This window comes from Tupaia chinensis, unplaced genomic scaffold (assembly GCF_000334495.1).
Source record: "Tupaia chinensis unplaced genomic scaffold, TupChi_1.0 Scaffold000096_1, whole genome shotgun sequence".
In the NCBI taxonomy this organism is placed as follows: domain Eukaryota; kingdom Metazoa; phylum Chordata; class Mammalia; order Scandentia; family Tupaiidae; genus Tupaia; species Tupaia belangeri.
The window spans coordinates 1,523,952-1,536,272 of record NW_006159558.1 but is presented as its reverse complement, the minus strand read 5'-3'; positions in this window follow the sequence as shown (position 1 = coordinate 1,536,272).

The following is a 12,321-nucleotide window of genomic DNA, read 5'->3' as shown; positions in this document are numbered from 1 at the left end:
CACCTTCTGGCCCCACCAGGGTAGCTTTAAAAGAAACATCTCCGTACCAGCACCTGCCCTAGCTAGGTCATTTAACATCTGTGAAGGTGGGACTGAAGCATCAGGCTCACCAAGTGATTCCAATGTGCAAACCAGTACAAGACCCAGTTTTCCGACAGCAGTGCTTTCCAAAGGGCGGTCCCTGTTCCTGCAGCTGCAGCACAGGCATCCTCAACCCCCTGACACTGAACATCAGCCAGCGGGAGTGGCAGGGATCTGTGTTCTAACATGTGCTCCAGAGGTTGGAATGACTGATCAAGAGGAAATTCTGCTTCAGGGGTCTGGAGAGAGTCACCATTGCTAGCAATCTTCCAGAGAAGGCAGATGCTGCTGGTCTCAGAATGACCATGAAGCTATGAAGCTCCACTGGAGTGCCCTGTCAGCTCGGGCCTGAAGGACATCCACCTGTGCAGAAGCCAGGGACAAATGAGGGAAGGGCCTGCCTCAGGAATTCCTGCACACCTTCACACAGGCTCAGAGTGAGAACACTGAGGGTCCCAGCTGCACTCTCTGAGTAAAACAGCACAGACGTCTCCTGTATGCCTTAGCTAGGTGACGTGAACAACACCCTCACACTACACTAATGATGCGAACAGCAAGGAGCACCAACTAGCACAATTATGATAAAATACTGGCCACGGCATACTGAGATAAATGAAAGCAATGTTAAGTCAGTATTTATTCTGGTATTCAAATATCAGAATGACTGGTGACCCAGGAAAACCTTAAATAACTTTTGGAAACAGTTGGCTACTACTACTACTACAGTTTACTACTTCTTCTTCTCCTTCTTTTTAGAATGATCTACTTAGTTTTATTTATTTACTTATTTTAAATTTGCCATAGAGCATGTGTGCTCACTAGAGAAAGAAAGATACATTATATGTATTTATTTACCCACAGTGGTGAATGTATTTAATATATCTCCATGTATGCATTTTCCAGTACATCTCAATCCAGACAGCAGTTATTTTAACAGGCTGAATGAAAATGAAATGTCAGCTCCAAGTTTTCGTTCAATGGTGTATTTCTAGCAACAGAACGAGGCCTGATTCCGTGCAGATGCTCCAGGAATTTCGTGGACAGGTGAAGGAACAGCTAATAATGCTGGCCCAAGGTTTTGGGAATGAGGGTATATATGTTCTGGATGGTGGAAAGCCCTGTAAAACCAGGTGCTCACCCTGAGTCCCAGACAAACAGCCGAGATCATCCAGTCACTGAGGGACATGGTTTAGATCCAAATTTGTTTCTCTCCCAATGTAAGCTCTGAGCGTGGAGCATACAGACTTCTCAAAGTTCGATCTATATACTATCCTCTGATCCAGGAGAGCTATGTTCTGGGTTTTTGCCATAGGGCAAGTGTGCTCACTGGAGAAAGGCAATAACAGGAAAAGTGAGAAATCACCCCCAGTGGGGATGACCATGCCACAATCCCTTCTCCATTCTCCTCTCAGGAGTTTGGACAGACACACTCATATGCCTGGTATGATTTTAAGGTCACCGGTCTGGCCTTGAACCATGGTCAACTCTGTGGCAGTGCAATACCTTAACCACCATGCCACCTTCTGGCCCCACCAGGGTAGCTTTAAAAGAAACATCTCCGTACCAGCACCTGCCCTAGCTAGGTCATTTAACATCTGTGAAGGTGGGACTGAAGCATCAGGCTCACCAAGTGATTCCAATGTGCAAACCAGTACAAGACCCAGTTTTCCGACAGCAGTGCTTTCCAAAGGGCGGTCCCTGTTCCTGCAGCTGCAGCACAGGCATCCTCAACCCCCTGACACTGAACATCAGCCAGCGGGAGTGGCAGGGATCTGTGTTCTAACATGTGCTCCAGAGGTTGGAATGACTGATCAAGAGGAAATTCTGCTTCAGGGGTCTGGAGAGAGTCACCATTGCTAGCAATCTTCCAGAGAAGGCAGATGCTGCTGGTCTCAGAATGACCATGAAGCTATGAAGCTCCACTGGAGTGCCCTGTCAGCTCGGGCCTGAAGGACATCCACCTGTGCAGAAGCCAGGGACAAATGAGGGAAGGGCCTGCCTCAGGAATTCCTGCACACCTTCACACAGGCTCAGAGTGAGAACACTGAGGGTCCCAGCTGCACTCTCTGAGTAAAACAGCACAGACGTCTCCTGTATGCCTTAGCTAGGTGACGTGAACAACACCCTCACACTACACTAATGATGCGAACAGCAAGGAGCACCAACTAGCACAATTATGATAAAATACTGGCCACGGCATACTGAGATAAATGAAAGCAATGTTAAGTCAGTATTTATTCTGGTATTCAAATATCAGAATGACTGGTGACCCAGGAAAACCTTAAATAACTTTTGGAAACAGTTGGCTACTACTACTACTACAGTTTACTACTTCTTCTTCTCCTTCTTTTTAGAATGATCTACTTAGTTTTATTTATTTACTTATTTTAAATTTGCCATAGAGCATGTGTGCTCACTAGAGAAAGAAAGAGATGGAGGAGGAAAATGAGATAGAAGCTGCCAAGACTTGAACCACAGTCTGCCACTTGGGAGTCCAGCAGCTTAACCAGAGCAGCACTTGCTGGCCCCCCAGTTTACTTCTCTTCCAGCCTATTGGAACTTCCTGTCTCAGAGTGTGAACTCTGCTGAGTATTATTATTGTCTCCTGATTTGCCTTACATGGACGCCAAGCCTACAGGAGTTTTGAGAACTGCACACCAGCTCCAGACATGCTGGCAGCTACGGCAGCTGATGTGGACATCTTTTAGATGCCACAGGATGTTATAAAATGTTGCAATGATTTTTTTACATGAAGAAAAAAAACCCATAGGGGCTAGTCCCTTAGTCTAGTGGTTAAGGGACCTGGATGCCCCATGGCCGCCATGGTTTGAAGTGTGGCCTGATAACTGGGAAAACATGACATGCCGGGCACTTTTGTGTGTGCGTGTTCCAAATTCCGACAGGATGGAGAGCTGGAGAAGAAGGTATTGTGACGTGACCACCCCCCTGTGGGGGATGCTTTTCCCTCCTCCTCTCTCTGTTTCTGTGTTTCTCTGATGAGCACACATGCCCTCTGGCAACTAAAAAAAGAAAACATAAACAATGACACTTACATACTTTTTAAGATAGTAAAGTGGTACTGTTCACTATACACTAAAATGCAATTCCAAAGAAGCCTCCTGAATCCACTTGTCTAAATTTCCACCATCAGTCAAAGCACTTCCCCAGGGAAACCCACAATGCGGTGAGGTATCTACACAGAGCGCTGCCTGGTGTAGCTTTCTGCAGTGCTGGGAGTGTTCCAAGGCTGCACCCTCTAACATGGCAGCTGCTGGACACATGGGGCCTTGGCACATGTGAAATGTGGGTGACCAATGGTGGACCCCAGTTTAAAGCTGCATTTAATTACAGTGTATTTAAATGTCAATGGCCACATGTGAGGAGTGGCTATCTTATTGGACAGCACAGCTTGTACACCGTACTGCAGTTTGCTGTAAGTGGAAGTGCTGTGCTCTATTCCAATGGCTTATCAAGTATGCCTGAAAAGCATGGTTCTTTGGCAAAACAGTGAAATCTGTTTTGTGGCATCATTTGGACAAAACCAGTAATCTCATGGGAACTTCTTTCCACTCTTGTACTTTTGTGTTCTTTTTACATAATTTCACTTAGTAGCTTTTAGCCAGTTATGGATCCATGAGGCTACACTTCGAGCCTGCTGCATTGTTTTCAGGATGGCTTGTTACTACCCATCATTGGACTGAGAATAATAAAAATATATCCCAACAGATGTGGAATTGAATCCAGTTCATTGTCATGGAAGTCCAATTACACCTTAGAAAAATCCAGGGAAAATTGCACTTAAAAAAAAGAAAAACTAAAAAGTACCACACACTCCTGGGGATATTTGGGAATGTGTATGTACATGCAATAAGAACTGAAATAATGTTTTGAACTGATGATGAGACTCTTAAAAGAATCATAACGATCTAAAAGTTTTTAGAAATACGTGGAGTGGAGTGGACTGGACACCAATATCATTCTTGATCACACAGTCTGGCCTATTGGCACAGTCAGCCCTGTAGGAGTCTTCATTCCCAGCTCTTTAGACCCATCTGAGAGCTACTTGTTTTCCCCACCTCTTCACGATATGTGTGTGGTGGGTGGGGGAGAGCTAGGTGAAATGCCAGCACATTTATGGACAAGCAACACTGACAAGGGGCTGCTCTGGGAAGACCTCCAATAGGCAGAGTTTGGTGCACATTAAATGTTCTTTTATTTTGCTTCCCGGTAGAGAAAATTCATCACAAAATATAAAATTTTAACTCATCCATGCTTTATAAACATTTCACGTGTATACATATAAGTTGCAGATGGACCAGATTTTGAACTTACTATAGTTGTAAGTGCTAGATGTTTCTGGGTCAGCGTGCGCATGTGTGCACACTTACTGGTATGTCGAGGGCTCTTTTGAATGTACAAGAAATGGGAAGTTAGGCAAGAGATACAGCCATTAGGTAACAGTCCTCACTTCCATGCATTCATTCACTCGCTAACTCAAAAAAACATTAACCAGAGCCTACTATATTGCATGTATGAATGAGGACTTAGTTCTTGAAAATTCTCAGCAACTTTTTTTTTTCTTTTTGTTTCTTTCTTTTTTTTAATTTTAAGATTTTTTCAAACATAAGGTGCATCTGCTCACTGGAGAAAGAAAGAGAGGGAAAGTGAGAAATCTTCCCCTGGAGGGAGGACCACATTGCAACCCCTTCTCCTCCATTCTCCTCTCAGGGGTTTTGGGCATGCACACACATGTGCCTGGCATGATATTCAGGCTGCCAGGTCCTGGACTTGGACCCTGGAGTTGGCCATGTGGGATCCAGTGCCTTAACCTCCATTCCACTTGTTGGCCCTCAGTAATTCTCATATGGAATATTTTATTTGATACTATTTTGGAGCCCTGTCATTGTAGTTTTGATTGCACTATATACTGTCTGGCTCACAATTATGACACTGTTCTTTTCAGGAAGTCTGAGCCGGAGAACATGGCTCTCCTGGTCTAGAAAGCGGAATCAGCCTCAAGACCCAGCCCAGTTGCTTTTTGATCTCTTCATGCTTATTTTGTATAAAAGGGGTAGAGATGGCAGACAGGTCATAGGGGAAAATTCTTGAAGCTGGAAACTTATTTAATCCTCATTCTTTGGGGAATAGCAGAGCAAACAAAACAGCCCAGTGACTGCAGCCAGCTACCAGAGAGCCTTGACAGCCTGCAGCCCCTAAGGAATCCAGACCTCCCACCGTGAGTAAGCTGTGTCACTAAGCAAAACCACATTTTATAAAGCAGGTCCATGATTTATGGACAGTGCTTGTGAAGATGCATTTAGACCTGCCAGGTTCCCCAAAACTGTCAGCGAGGCGCCTGCTCTGGGACAGGAGGAGAATCTGCCTGGGACGCTGGGCAGCCAGGCCGACGATGTCAGGAATGGAGAACTGGACCCTGCTTTGGGACTCCCACAGCCAAGCTGAATGGCGTGAGATCAGCAGTCTGTATTTACTGAATTCATTCCTTTTCATCCTCCTGGAATGACAATCAGAAAGGCAAAACTAGTCACTAACAGTGTGCCCCTTCGCAGATGACACTGGCCGGTGGTGACTAAGGTCTCCTTGGGAGCAGAGCTCCTGGGAACACAGGGTCATGGGAGGAGAAGCTGGAGCACACTCAGAGGAGGCACAGCCGCCAGGGCCAGGGTGAGGGCCAGGGCCATGGAAGGGCCCAGACTCAGGGATGTGGCCCTGGGAGGGGGTTGTGTGAGGGAACTGGCTCACTCAATGCCTAGCAGTAGCAGTGGAAGCAGTTCATGAGAAAAAAAAGCAAAGACTAAAGCATACTCCTTCAGTGAGCTCAGAAAGCCAGTGCATTCTGATCATTACAAAACGGCATGGCGTTATGGTTTCAGGTGACATCGTCTTCAAAGTACATTTCTTTTTTTTACATTTTTGCTATAGAGTGCATGTATTCACCGGAGAGAGAGACAGAAAGGGAAAGTGAGAAATCACCTCCCAGGGCGAATGACCACACCACAGTCCCATCTCCTCCATTTTGTCTTGGAATTTGGGCATGCATGCACACATGCTCAGTGTGATTTTCTTTTTCTTTCTTTCTTCTTAGAGGTTTTTGCTATAGGGCGCATGCACTCACCAGAAAGAGAGAGACAGAGAGACAGAAAGAGAGAAATCACTCCCCCCCCCAGGGGGGATGGCCACACCACAATCCCTTCTCCTCTCAGGATCTTGGGCATGCAAGCACACACACATGCCCGGCGTGAGTTTAAGCCACCAGGTCTTGGACTCGACCCACGGTTGGCTACATGGGAGTTCAGCGACACAGCCATTACGCTATCTGCTGGTCCCCCCAGTGTGATTTTCAAGCTGCCAGGTCCGGGACTCAAACCATGGTAGACATCGTGGTAGTCCAGCACCTTCACCACTATGCCACCTGCAGGCCCCGACTAACTACATTTCTAACTGAGAACGATCCGGCAACATGACTAACACTAGTTCTGTGCTGCTGATGAAAACTTTTGAAGTGTGGCTAAAACTTTTGAGAAATGGTTGGGCTCTCCTAGATAAGTCTGTCTAGAGCTCTAGGCCTGCACACAGATATGGACCAGGACATATACTTTCTCAACTTTCACTAAAACTTTCACAAACTCCAAAATGTAAACAATCGTGTTCAGCTATTACACACAATATTCCTATCACAAAACACAATTAAAAGGCGTCTTCATCCCCAGGTAAGCGGTTTATCTGGCTTGCAGTTGCTCCCTGGACCTCATTGGCCAGAATTCTTCACAGTTGCTCTTCCCTTTTGAAGTTCTCTTCAGGAGAACTGCATCCTTTAAGTCCAAAGGGAGAAAATCTTGGTACTGGGAGAAAGGCATGACATTGGAGGGACTCAAAACCATCAAGCGCCTTGTCTGGCGATTCTCTCGGAGGGTGCTGGTTTGGGTAAAAACTACTACGAGAGAAGAGACGCCTTCTGTGCATGGTTCACTCGCTGTCCCCAAGCCATCACTGCTGGGATCATTACTGTCGGTGAGGACAGGGGCCTCAGGGGCACGTTGCACTAACAAGGAAAGGTTGTGCCCAAAGCAAATTAACCTTAAGTAATTGCAAAATGAAGGCATTTGGAAGGGATTCCTTTCCTTAGATCAGAGCATTTCAACCAAAAAGAGCATAAGAGCAACCATAACCTTGAAGATAATCCTGGAGAACTCACTGCTTTACCTTTGCTCAAGGGTCCCAAAATTATAGGCAAGAACAAGACAGAATGAAGAGAGAGGAGACCAAGATCTCTCTCTCTCTTTTTTTTTTTTTGGAGAGGTTTTCGCTATAGGGTGCGTGCGCTTGGCAGACAGAGAGAGACAGAGAGACAGAAAGCGAGAAATCACTCCCCAGGGGGGATGGTCACGCTGCAATCCCTTCTCCTCCATTCTCCTCTCGGGATCTTGGCCACGCACGCACACATGCCCGGCGTGAGTCTTAAGCCACCGGGTCCGGGACACGAACCGCGGTCAACTACATGGGAGTCCAGCGACATAGCCATTACACTGACTGCTGGTCCCGAGACCAAGATCTCTTACATAATGTATTATTCCTGCCATGGAGGAGGAAGGAAGCAGAGTGGGCTCCTTTCCCCGAGGCCGTTGGATCACCAGTACAGACACGGTGGCCCAGATGTTGGCACCCCTGGGTCCCGACTTCCCCCCCACCCCGGTGTGTGTAAGTACACTGTGATGCTTGTAGGACAGCCACACATTTCTCACAGTTCCTCCCAGTCCTTCAGCAGAGCAGGACTTACGTTTGTCATACGGAATACGTAAGGAGGGATCTCTTGCTGGCCGTTTTCCTAAAACCTTTCTTAAAACTTACATGAATACTGGCAAAAAAATACACTCCATAAAACTCTTATTTCAGCAAGATGCTCAGTTAGTATAACTTTAATAACCTAAATATTTGTTCAAAAAAAGAAATAGTAAAATACATGCACACCCTCCCTGAAATGAGAAATGCTTCCCTCACTGAAGCCTGATTCAATATACTTACACTATTGCAGAAAGGGTGAATGGAGAAAGAAGTTTTAAAAGTAAATCAAGCAGGAGCGATTTCAAGGTAGTCATTCCAGAGCTATCTGCAAAACAAATACCCTGCCAGTTTCCCATAAATATGCCAAGGGAAACCTGTAAAATGACAGGATTTCATCTCGAAAAGCTGCATGATGTAAGCATTCTCCAGTAAAAATGTCTCTGCAATTTTTTGCTTTCCAAGCTTTTGGGTGACTTTTCTCTTTACACATATTGTCCGTTGGCAATATTTTTTCGTACCTGAGCTAGCTGGGATGCTACCCTCCTGGTTATCTCCTTAACCCTTCCCCTTTGTCCATCCACACAGTAGGAGCTTACTGGGACCTTGGCCTCTCTACATCCTGGTCTCTAGGGTCTAGCCTGCGGAACTCAGCATTCTCACGGTTCTCTGGCCCTTTGCCCTCCTCCTTTGCGTCTACCTGACTGACACACATGTGCACCAGTGAGCAGCATTCCGAACACACAAGCATGCTGGCCTGTCTGAAGGGAGCAGATGGCGTATTTATAATGATGAAATAGAACTGAGGAATTCTAAGACATAAAACTCAGTGCCACATGAAATAGAAAAGTCAGGTCAAAAAGAAATGGCGATTTTGCATCTTATAACGCTTACCACTTTTTTAGAATACTTACTATTGCTCGCTTTTGTTTTAAAGATCAAGAACACAGTCCTGAATGCCCTGCAGCAGGCGGGCTGTTTTTGTGGGATTACAAACGTGCACACACTTTGCCTCCACTGGCGAGCATGCGGATTTAGAACCTCTAGCCTGTGAACTGCCTTGCCAGGACTCTGGTGATAGACATAAACTCCATATTTCCTGCATACTTTCTTTGGAGCGACAAAATGCTTGGTGAGACTATCTCGCATTTGGACATGAGGAGAAACCAGTATTTTTAGAATGGCTCCTTAATGCCAATAGTCTATATTCAGCATTTCATGTAATCCATAGGAAATGTTATAAGTGGAAGCAGCAAAGTCTGGAGAAGAGCCAACCCGCCTACCCTCTAATCCACCCACACGCCTGTGCAGATAATTACAGAGCGTGGGGCTGGTGTTGGGGGAACCCAATGATGATCTGGTGAATCCCGGGCACTTACTGGGAACATGGCTAACATCCCCGAGGTGAGGCACTCTAATGGGAAGAAACAGATTAGAGCGCTGAGGGTAGGGAATGCCGTGTGATGTGGCAGACGGACAGTTTTCAGATGTGATGTAGATTGCATGGTTCCTCTGCTCGAAATTCCCTACCGGCACCTCACCTCACTCTCAGAAAAGATGAGCTCCTCACAACGACCCAGCTGGTCTCTCAGCACCTTGTCAACCCTTTAGCTCACTCTGGCTGCTGCCCTGGCCTCCTTGCTGTTCTGTCAACACGCCGGGCCACTACAGTCTGCTGCCACTACGCTGCTGTCCCCAGACAGCTGATTGGCTCCCTCCTTCTCCTACATGGCTGGGTCCAAACGCCTTCTTCTCCACAAAGTCTCACGTGTGCTCTCCCCGCCCTGCACTGTGGATCAAGCTGACCCTGCTCTGGATCCATTTTCTTTCCACAGAAACCACCACCTTCCAAGGTACTGTGCAATTTGCTTACTCGTGGTACGGCCTTTCTGAGCCCCTATTCCAGCAGCTACGGCATAATAAGTTCCTCCGGGACAGGGAGTGTGTCTGTCTCCTTTACTGCTGTAGGACCAAGGCACATGATAAACATCTTGAATACACCGAAAATACTCACAGATAAACAAATACAACTGGAAGAACAGCTCTGTTTTGGTTGGGCACCTTGCAAGAACCAACACAAAGGCGAGGTTGATTTGGAGGAAGAAGGGAGATTTGGAGGGTAAGGGATTCAGCCTGTGGAGAGGCTGGGGCAGGCGCTTGCTGCAGAGCTGAGCAGAGTGATGGAAGGGGAGAAGAGGAAGTCTAACTTAGACCCTGTCACCTCCCGAAGGCCTTGGGACGTCACAGGCAGAGCAGGACTCGCTCTCCTCTGGCCCAGCCCAGAGACCTCATCCTAGAGTCTGAGGAAAATGACTTTCAAGGAATTCAGTGCAACAACCAGAACTAGTATTTATGGTGCCTTGCTGTCATACTCCTGGACTGACACAGTGGGGGCACAGTGGGTTAACATGTATCGCTGGGACTGTCACGGAGCCTGGCGATGGTCAGTCAGTTCATCTTCACTGTGTTGGATAAACCAGGACTTCTCTAAAAATTCGGAAGTAGGATCTTTGAACATTTACAATACTCCTTTGAAATCCCATTTAGAAGTGATTTATGAGCCAGATAGAAAAAACATCTGCTTCACTCTAGAACTACACATATTTTTTTAAAAAGACAATGCTTTTGTGTTGGTTGACCTTCTTCAATTGGAATGATATCTGTTGGCCATGATTTGAACTTCTCTGGCCCTTGGAGCAGTGCACACTGCTGGACATTCGAAAAATTAACCTAGCCTTAAAGGAAGAGATTAACCACAATTCCCAGCACTGGGGAAAAAAGGTATCACAGGCTTTGAAAAACAACTCTCATAGAAGAATTCCAAAGATGTCTGAACATTGGAGACATTGTTGAAATGGGAAGTGTCCTCCCTGCTTCCAAGGATGAAACACTAAATGCAGAGTGAAAATGCCGGTTTTCTTATTCAACACTCTCTGTGGTTACTTTGAAGTTGTAAGATATTCGATAGAACATGCCTTTCCTACTGCAGTACATGGTCAAAGTAAATAACAATACCGATATCCACCACTGAGCTAAATAAATGAGAACTCGGATATTAAACTACGGCCCCAATTCCGTTAGTCGAGTGCATGAGAACATCTCAGCTCCTGGCGTGGATAATCAGACCTCCTCCTGGCCAGGCAAGTCGACTTGTAACCTTAGCTTCCAACTTCAGTCGTATCAAACATTCACATTGATGCCTTCAAACTATAACTCTGGCAACTTCAAGCACACAGCTTTGATGCCTTTATAGCTTAAAAACCTATCCAGATTAAACTTTATATCAGTCTTAAAAGTGTATTTATTTTTTTCTAGGAGGGAGTGAGGGGAGAGAGAGAAACTCAACAAGGTCTTCACGCCGCTGTCCTACCTCTAACCACAGCCAGCAGAACCGCAGGTGCCCTGAGGATAGAGGAGACCTTGGGATGTAAGCCCCGGGATTTTCTATGACCTCAGCATTGTGGAGTCTGTGTAGTTACCACTGTGTCCCCATGGCTGTCCTTGATATGAGGCATAGGAACAAGCCCATCACCTCGATGGAACATTTTATCACTTCCTTTTTTCTACATTCCTACAGCTCAGCATCAGGAGAAGGTAAAAGTTAGGAAGCCAGGGCCAGCAGGTGCCTGGTGGTTAAGGAACTGGACTCCCACATGGACTACTGAGGTTCAAGTCCCAGACCCAGCTGCTTTAAAATCATGCTGTGGGTGCATGTGCGTGTGTGCCCAAAACCCCAAGAGGAGAACGGAGAAGAAGAAATTGCAGCGTGACCATCCCCCCTGGGGATGATTTCTCACTTTCACTCTGTCTCCCCTTGTCTCTATCAGGCAAGCTCATGTGCCTTACTGGAAAAACCAAAATTAAAAAAAGAAAAAAAGGGTACAAAGCCACTTAGAGGTAGAAAGATTGCTGCTCGAACAAGGCAATCATATTTTAAAATATTGCTGGCACAATAACGTAACGGTAATAATTGAAATGCAGTGGCACTTTCCAGTTCATGCTACAATAATCTGGTGTCACCTGAATAAGCATGTCACAGTGCCTACGCTGTGCCATTCTAATTGACCTTGTCTCCTGCCTCATTATGGACATTTCTCAGAGCCAGGGGGTCTGAGAGGTTCTACGGGTAGACAAAAGTGTCCTGGTTTTCAAGTGACTCTCAGTTTTGTTGGAAAGACATGTGGGTGAGTAATGACAATGAGTTAACAACAGAGAAGGTCTCAGAGGTTACAGGGCCTGGGGTGAGCAGAGTTCCTGGCAGAGGTAGTGCCCAGTGGATGCATCAGGGATGAAAGGAAGTGTGCCAGCTAAACGGGGCGAACAGTCCTAGGAGAGAGGAGGAGAAGGGATTGTGGCATGGCCATCCCTGCTGGGAGCTGATTGCTCATTTCCCCTCTCTCCCTTTCTCTCTCCAGTGAGCACATAAAAACAAAAACAAAA